This window comes from Cebus imitator, unplaced genomic scaffold (assembly GCF_001604975.1).
Source record: "Cebus imitator isolate Cc_AM_T3 unplaced genomic scaffold, Cebus_imitator-1.0 Scaffold9, whole genome shotgun sequence".
Taxonomy (NCBI): domain Eukaryota; kingdom Metazoa; phylum Chordata; class Mammalia; order Primates; family Cebidae; genus Cebus; species Cebus imitator.
In genome coordinates, this window is record NW_016107324.1 from 11,900,867 (window position 1) to 11,910,125 (window position 9,259).

General features: G+C 39.0%; 1 long non-coding RNA gene and 1 pseudogene across 2 annotated transcripts in view; one reads left to right on the top strand and one right to left on the bottom strand.

Moving 5' to 3' along the window:
- The first annotated feature begins 439 nt into the window (after positions 1-439).
- LOC108316177 overlaps positions 440-9,259 on the top strand; it is a 15,045-nt gene continuing 6,225 nt past the window's right edge. The window contains exons 1-2 of the long non-coding RNA XR_001830220.2: positions 440-864; positions 2,129-2,135. This is a non-coding gene — a long non-coding RNA (uncharacterized LOC108316177). The remainder of the gene's footprint in view (positions 865-2,128; positions 2,136-9,259) is intronic.
- Positions 7,365-8,567, bottom strand: LOC108316169 (annotated as a pseudogene). Its single transcript, XR_001830216.1, has one exon. The product of XR_001830216.1 is annotated as a 28S ribosomal protein S9, mitochondrial-like (transcript).

The following is a 9,259-nucleotide window of genomic DNA, read 5'->3' on the forward strand; positions in this document are numbered from 1 at the left end:
TGGTGGCAGGCGCCTGTAGTTCCAGCTACTCGGGAGGCTGAGGCAGGAGAATTACTTGAACCCAGGAGGTGAAGGTTGCAGTGAGCCAAGATAGCGCCATTGCACTCCAGCCTGGTGCCTGGTGACAGAGCGAGACTGTCTCAAAAAAAAAAAAAAAGAAAGAAAAAAGAAAGTAAGAAAGCTATGTTATTAGACTTGAGGGCATGAGTTAGTAGTTCTTGCATACTTTCTCGGTAGATAAGAAGTTGTAGGCTTCTATTGTTAGATTCACAATCTAATGTTTTAGTTAAACTATAGCTACAGGATGTTAATCCTGTGATTGTTTTGGGGTTTAGAGTAAGGAGTAGGACTGTTGCAAGATGTATAAATAATAAAATATTTTCCTGTGTGAAGGAAGGTTTAATACAGCTAATGTTGTACATTAATGCTCTCCGTTGTGTTGAGGTAAATATGTATAGTGAATAAAGGGATGTAATTAGTATGTTAAGTCCTATAAGTATAATAGTGAAGTTTGATCTGGAGAAGGAGGCTATGATTGTAAAGAGTTCTCCAATTAAATTAGTGGTTGGGAGTAGGGCAAGATTAGTACAATTTGCTAAAAGTCATCAAAGGGCTATTAATGGAAATAATGTTCGGAGGCCTCGGGTCAATAGTATGTTTCGGCTATGGATTCGTTCATTATTTGAGTTTGCTAGGCAGAACATTAAAGATGAGGTGAGTCTGTGGGCGATTATGAGAGTAGTAGTGCTTGTAAAACTTCAAGGGGCTTGAATGAGGATTGCTAGAATAACAAGTGCTATATGGCTTACGGAAGAATAGGCGATGAGTAATTTTAGGTCAGTTTGTCGTAAACAGATAGAGCTTGTCAAAATTATACCTCATGAGGATAAAATGAGGAAAGGATAGCTTATGGTTTCTGTTAGGGGGTTAAGGACAGGGGTAATTCATATTATGCCATAGCTGCCTAATTTTAGCAGTACTGCTGCAAGTACTATTGAGCTGGCTATAGGGGCTTCTACATGGGCTTTAGGGAGTCATAGGTAGAGTCCATATAGAGGCATTTGACTCTAAAGGCCGTTATATATGCTAGTCATGTAACATTGTTGGTTCAGGAGAATAATATTTCTTGAGCAATAACTGTTGTTGTTACTATATTTAGTGACCCTAAGGTGTTTTGGGTGTAAAGAAGTATGACCAGTAGGGGAAGGGATCCTACTAGTGTATAAAATAAGAAATATGAGCCTGCATTGAGGCGTTCTGATTGATATCCTCAGTGGGTAATAATAATTAGTGGGAATTAATGTGACTTCGAATAGGATATAAAATATGATTCGCTCTGTGGTCGTGAATGCTGTAATTAAGGAGGTTTGTAGGATAATTAGTATGGAAATGTTAAGGTTCTTTTGTGGGAGGGAAATGTTGAATAGGTAGTGTTGAGTGGCTAAAATTATGGGAGGTAGAAGTCAGGCTGTTAAGATTAGACGCGGAAATGTTAACGGATCTGAAAAGAAAGTTAGTGAGAAGGTACATAGGTTGTTGCTGGGGTAGTGAAAGAATAATAGGGTAAAGAGACTGATAAATAAGCTATGAGTGACTATGTTAATTCATATTATATAATTTTTTGAAAGTCATGTTGTTGGAAGCAGTGTAATTGTTGGGAAAATAACTTTTAACATTGGAGTAGATTTAAGTTTTTTAAGTAATCTAGGCTGTGTATGTTAGAAGTTGAAATTAGTAGGGCTAGACCTACTGCAGCTTCACAGGCAGCGAATACTAGAAAGACAAAAGGTATTATAGATATTAAGATAAAATGGCCGGGCGCGGTGACTCACGCTTGTAATCCCAGCAGTTTGGGAGGCCGAGGCGGGTGGATCACGAGGTCAAGAGATCGAGACCATCCTGGTCAACATGGTGAAACCCCGTCTCTACTAAAACTACAAAAAATTAGCTGGTCATGGTGGCGCGTGCCTGTAATCCCAGCTACTCAGGAGGCTGAGGCAGGAGAATTGCCTGAACCCAGGAGGCGGAGGTTGCAGTGAGCCGAGATCGCGCCATTGCACTCCAGCCTGGGTAACAAGAGCGAAACTCCGTCTCAAAAAAAAAAAAAAAGATAAAATGTATATTTAAGGTTATGAGTATAATTATAATGAACAACGATAATATTTTGCCTTCCAAACATAGTAGAGATTAGGTGGGATCGATAAATTAATGTTCCTGGTAGAGATATAGAATATGCTAGTATATTATTAATATAAATAAAAGGCATTTGGTAGATATAATTCATCATAATCTAATGAGTCAAAATCATTTGTTTTGATTTAAACTATATACCAATTTGGCTCAGTTTAATCCTTTTTGAGTTCATTCATAAACTACGCCTGAATTAAACTAATTACTAGCATAAGAATTGTGCTAATTGTTAACATTAGATTACTTGTTTGGGTTGCTCATGGTAGGGGTAGTAGCAGGGCAATTTCTAGGCCGAATAGAAGGAATGTAGTAGCAATTAAAAAGAATTTTATAGAGAAAGGTAGGCGAGCAGAGGCTATGGGATCAAACCCACATTCATAGGGGTTATATTTTTCTCTATAAACGTTTAATTGTGGGAGTCAGAATGTGATCATAATCAGTAATAGGGCTAAGAGAGTGTCAGTTGCTAAAGTTATTGTTAGGTTAATTACTCTCTTTCGGGTTTGAATCAAAGCTTATTGATTGGAAGTCAATGGTACTTTTATACTAAGAGAGTAGGATCCACATCAGTAAATGGAAATATACAGGAACAGTCACACTATGTCTATGAAGTGTCAGTATCATGCAGCAGCTTTGAAGCCGAAGTGGTGATTGGTTATAAAGTGAAATATTAGTTTGTGAAGAAGACATGTAGTGAGAAATGTAGATCCAATAATAGCATGGAAGCCATGAAATCCTGTAGTGACAAAGAATGTGGAGCCATAAATTCCATCAGAAATAGTAAATGAACTTTCAATATATTCTGAGATTTGTAGGAGAATGAAATAAGCACCTAGAATAATGATCATAGTTAATGCTTGCATTATTTCTTTTCGGTTAGCTTCCATTAGGCTGTGATGTGCTCAGGTAATTGAGCTCAGGTATTTTTTCCTTTCAAATTTAGATCTACAATCTACATTGGATTGTCCTTTGTGTATGATGTGAGTTAAAGGTTTTTTTTTTCTTGCCAAGATTCGTTTTCAAATATCCTAGCATCATTTATTGAAAAGACTGTTCTCTCTCTGCTGCTCTGCAGTATCACCTTTGTTAAGAATCAAATGTTAAGCAATACATGAGCAATATAAGCAATACTCTGTATTGCATTCTATTTGTCTATGCTTGTACCAGCATCACACTGTCTTAATTGCTATAGCTTTATGCCATGTCTTTATATCCAAGAGAACAAGCTCTCCATTCCAGTTCTTCTTCAGTTGGGTCTTGGCTATTTGTTACTTTCCATTTCTGTATAATTTTTAGAATGAACATGTCAAGTGGCATTTTCATTTTTCTCTCCTAGTGCTGACTTTCAACAGCTAAATTTCTATAATTATTTAGAACTTTAATGACAATAGGACTTGAAAGGATGTGATATAGTGGGAAAAAAGTGGGCCATGCTATCAGACTTGAGTTTGAATTTATTCTTACCATTCTCTATTAGTGTAGGACATGAGACTGGTACAGGCTTGTTTTATCTATTTTGATCAACTATTTCTAATTTTTAGGCCACAATAACAGAAACATCTTTATTGCTGAAATTACTGAAGAAAAATAACTTTCTTATTGCAAATATGAGACTATCTTCTTCCCATTGAGACAATCACTTTTATAAGCACAAGTTAATTAGCTTTCCTAAATTCAGGCTTATTAGTTGTAAAATGGGGATAAAAATAACTACTTTCTGAGGAATGAACCTTTGTAAGTGTGCTTAGCACAAAAAAGGAACTTGGTAATGGTGGTCCTTATATCTGTTCTTTCTTGGCTTGTCTAGCATGTTTTCCTACACCCTTCTAGGTTGATTAGGAGCATGGCAGGTCTGAGATGCTAGAAGTTTTTGCGTAATAAAAGCCTAACTTTCAGAAATTGTTTTTTTTTTTTAATTTCTTTTTTTCCTTTTTTTTGAGGCAGGGTTTCATCATGTTGGTCAGACTGGTCTGAAACTCCTGACCTCAGGTAATCTACCCGCCTCGGCTTCCCAAAGTGCTGGGATTATAGGCGTGAGCCAGCCACTTTCAGAAATTCATATTATCTAAACTGGAAGAGATTAGGGGTACATGTAAAAATTATATATGTGAATATATTCTTTTTTTTTTTTTTTTTTGAGACGGAGTTTCACTCATGTTACCCAGGCTGGAGTGCAATGGCACGATCTCGGCTCACTGCAACCTCCGCCTCCTGGGTTCAGGCAATTCTCCTACCTCAGCCTCCTGAGTAGCTGGGATTACAGGCACGCACCACCATGCCCAGCTAATTTTTTGTATTTTTAGTAGAGACGGGGTTTCACCATGTTGACCAGGATGGTCTCGATCTCTTGACCTCGCGATCCACCCGCCTCGGCCTCCCAAAGTGCTGGGATTACAGGCTTGAGCCACCGCGCCCGGCCTGTGAATATATTCTTTATAAATGTTTTATAAATTATGATGCATATTTTAAATTGCAACATTGTTCTTCTCTTTCTCCTCTAATATTAGTTATAAATCATACAGAGTATAAGTCTTGTTTCTATAATGCTCAATGCAATAAAAAGTCAGGCTTGTGACTGGATTGTTAAAATTCAGCACTCCACGGGTTTGTTGGCATCGCAATAAATATTTCTTAGCCCAGTTCAGAAATGTGTCAAAGCTATCAGCAGATAATGCAGCAGACAATGTATTAGTCAGCTCTGAGCATCATTACCGACATATCATAACTGTAACTTGTGCCTCATCTTTTTTTATTTTTATTTTTTACAAGGCATTCATCCATTGGTACACATTTTTCTTTTTTTTTTACAAGGCATTCATCTTTTTAACTTTAAACATTTGTACTCACCTAGAAACCAATTTGAAATGTTTTTCTTATTATCTTCTTACCATCCCCCCAGAATATATATTTTTTAACTCATAAAATGCATATCATTTAAGATAAATCATAAAGTTATAATGAATACCCATGAATCTAACATCTGTCATCCAAACCATGTGCTCGTTCTATTCATGCTAACTGGCTTCTTATTTAAGCCTCTTTGAGAACTTGGCCTCTTTAATTTATATTATTGGCTTAATATTCACTTAAAATATCCTCAAACAGTACAGACAGCTGCATGCAGCTTCAATATGTAGTTATTTTGCAGCTCATTAATGCTATGAAATCTGTGAATATGTTTATTTAGTAAAATTGGCAAGCAGGGAGTTTTGTCTCCAATTCTATCTACACCTCTAAGTGTCTGTGTGTAACTGTGACTGCATATGGCCTCTTACGTTCAGAAACGAATTATTCTCTATCTGTCTCTGCATTTCTTTCTCATTTTGCTCCCTATTCCCTTATTCATGCTGGTTTGGAGACAAAGTGGGTGTGCAAAAAGGCAGTCCGCTATTTTCTGCGCCACGATTTCCCTTTTCAGTGACTCCATAGCTGCCGTCAGCTCACAGAAGATGCTCTTTTATGGATATGGGGGGAACTCTGATTGAACACTTGTGGAAGGTGCCCCACAGGGGAAGAGTGAAGAGTCTGTCAGCATATTCACTGTTCTTTCAATCCTGTCGCCAGGTGGCAAAGGCAAAATGCTGTCAAATGGCCGAAAAGCTTGTCAGGGAGGAAAAGACTCAAGGGTTTATAGCATCTGAGCTTATAGAACATGCTCATTTAATTCATGAGATGTTTCATTTTTGTATTTTGCTGTTCAATTTTAGTAACACGTATGTCTTTATGATTGTAATCTTTTGCTTCCTCCATTCTTTCTATAGATGCATATGTATGTATATGTGTGTGAATATGTATATGTATACAATATACATCTACATAGCATAGTTCAGTTTAATAGGCATTTATTAAGATACTATTTGCCATGCATCAAGGACACAGAGATGAATAAGATATGCATTCTGTTGGGCACAGTGGCTCCCGCCTATAATTCCAGCTACTCGGGAGACTGAGGTGGGAGAATCACTTGAGGCCAGGAGTTCAAGATCAGCCTGAGCAACAGAGCTTGATCCCATATCTATTTTTAAAAATGTGAATTCTGCTCTCGAGGAGCTTGCAGTCTACTGGTATTTATTTTTCCACGGATGATTTTATACATAGGGACCATACTTTAGTTTTACTGCCAGTATTAAAAAGTATTAAAACGTAATAGGACTTTCCAGAAGGCACAGGCCAGCCATAGGAAACACAGGAGTGCAGTGGCGCGATCTTGGCTCACTGTAATCTCTGCCTCCCAGGTTCAAGCAATTCTCCTGCCTCAGCCTCCCAAGTAGCTGGGACTACAGGCATGCGCCACCACGCCCAGCTAATTTTTGTATTTTTAGTAGAGACAGGGTTTCAGCATGTTGGCCAGGATGGTCTCTATCTATTGACCTTGTGATCCACCCACCTCAGCATTCCAAAGTGCTGGGATTATAGGCATGCACTTCTGTGCCCAGCCCCCCAACTTTTTTTTTTTTTTTTTTTTTTTTTTTTTTTTTTTTTTTTTTTTTTTTTTTTTTTTTTTTTTTTTTTTATAATTTCTTTTTTTTTTTTTTTTTGAGATGGAGTTTTCTCTTGTTGCTCAGGCTGGAGTGCAATCGTGCGATAATTGTGCGATCTCGGCTCACTGCAACCTCTGCCTCCCAGGTTCAAGCAATTCTCCTAATTTGTGTATCATTTACATACAATTTAAATTTGTTCTAAATTTTTTTTTTTGACAGAGTCTTGCTCTGTCACCCAGGCTGGAGTGCAATGGGGCAATCTTGGCACACTGCAACCTCTGCCTCTCGGGTTCAAGCAATTCTCCTGCCTCAGCCTCCAAGTGGTTGGGATTACAGGCGCCCACCACCAGGCCCAACTAATGTTTTGTATTTTTAGTAGAGAAGGGGTTTCATCATGTTGGCCGGGTGATCCACCCGCCTCGGCCTCCCAAAGTGCTGGGATTACAGGTGTGAGCCACTGCTCCTGGCCTAGTATTTTATTTGTTTTTTATTTTTTATTTTTTTAGATTTCTTTTCCCTTTTATTTTGTAAAGGTCACCTTTACAAAGTAGCATTTAAAAATACATCCATCTCACAACTCAAAGAAATTTCTGACAGTACTGCCCTCATGCTGGTCAGCCATTATTCACTGTGTGTCTGTATATACCTGTTGGCAGGTATATACAGCTCTTCTTCTTTCCTGGGAACAAACCCTTAGCGCTTCTTCTAGGTAAACTTTCTGCGGGCTCCCTCTTGGCCTGGCTTCTTCCGTTCTCTCACACGTGGATCAGTAGTAAGCAGTCCAGCTTGTCTCATCCACTCGACCTCATCCTCAGTGAGAAAGCTGCACAAAGCTTTTGCCATTGCTAATCGTACTGCTCCAGCCTGTGCCGACATCCTGCCCCGAGACTGTGCAGGTCTCATTGTGTTTCCCAAGCCGGTCAACAAAGTGGAAAGGGAACATCAGCTGTTCTCTGTCCTGCATGATTGGGAAGAAATGCAGGTAATCAATTCCATTTACTTTTATTCTTCCACTTCCATGTTCATAAACAATTGCTTCTGCTTTTGCAGTCCTTCTTTTACCTTCGCTTTTGCTAAAGGCCATTCCTTGCTCGTCAACTGCACAGTTTCAATCAGCTGTTTTTTTTGATTGAATGATTGCACTTCTTTGAAACCTCTGCACAAATTCTTCCTCAGCAGCACCATACTGCAATGTCAATAACTTTTCTAGCAGGTGAATGAACTGCATATAATCTTGATCTGACAGTTTTTCCACTAACATTTCTTCCAGTTCCTCCTTAATCAGCCATCTGCTGCCAATCAGGTCTCTGGTTTTAGTTTCTTCTGGAAGCAGACCTTTGGCTTGCAACTGACTTTGACGTTTTTCTAAATTGAGTAACATTCCATATATATCATGCATTAATGAATAGTATGACTGTTTGCCAGTATAGAAGAGATAGTGAAATGGATGGCCATCTTCTCCCCACTGGATTGCTCTTTGTTTTAGAAAAATCAGTTCAGGGTGCTTCATTATTGGCCTGGCTTCTTTCTCAAACAAACCACTTGGGAAAAGGTAAACAATAGCTTTATCAATATCCTCTTGAGTGAAAGTTTCTGGATCTTCTTCCATCATGTTGGCTAAATGTCTCTTTCCTATGTTGAACTCTTCAGTCTGCTTTTTAATAAAATCCACTGTGTAAGTTTCACGTTTTAAGGTGGGAACATTTTTCTTTCTTGTTACAACTGCAGTATGACTTAGCCCTAATATCTGGGATCTGACATTTGTTTGCAACTCAGCTGCCGTGGTTTTCCAGAGGACTTGCTTCTGGAGGAGGCTACCCCTACCCCAGAGAAGCAGCCGGTAGGAAACTGCTCCGCGGTAGGACATACAGGGGGCCGCCATGTTAGCTGTGAGAGATCCAGTTTTTTATTTTTTAAATGAACTTTTCTCTTAGGGACAGAGTCTTGCTATGCTACCCAATCTAGTCTTGAACTCCTGGGCTCAAGTGATCCTCTTGCCTCCGTCTCCCACAGTGCTCGCATTACAGGTATGAGCCACCATGCCCACCCTAATTAAACTTTCTGTTTTAGAATAGTTTTAGATTTATAGAAAAGTTGGCATGGCCTAAATAAACTTTTTATTTTAGAATAGTTTTGGATGGGCCTGGCGCAGTGGCTCACGCCTGTAGTCCCAGCACTTTGGGAGGCTGAGGCGGGCAGATAACTTGAGGTCAAGACATAGAGACCATCCTGGCCAACATGGTGAAACCCCATCTCTACTAAAAATACACAAAGTAGCCGGGCATGGTCACGTGTGCCTATAGCCCCAGCTACTGGGGAGGCTGAGGCAGGAGAATCGCTTGAACACTGGAGGTGGAGGTTGCAGCGAGTGGCGATCACACCCCTGTACTCCAGCCTGGCCACAGAGCAAGACTCTTGTCTCAAAAAAAAAAAAAAAAAGATAGTTTTAGATTTATAGAAAGGTTGCAAAAATAGTACATAGTAGCCATTTTCCCCTATTGTTAATATCTTTCGTGTACATTTGTCACAACTATTTTTTTTTTTTTTTTTTTAAGGTTGCAAAAATAGTACATAGTAGCCATTTTCCC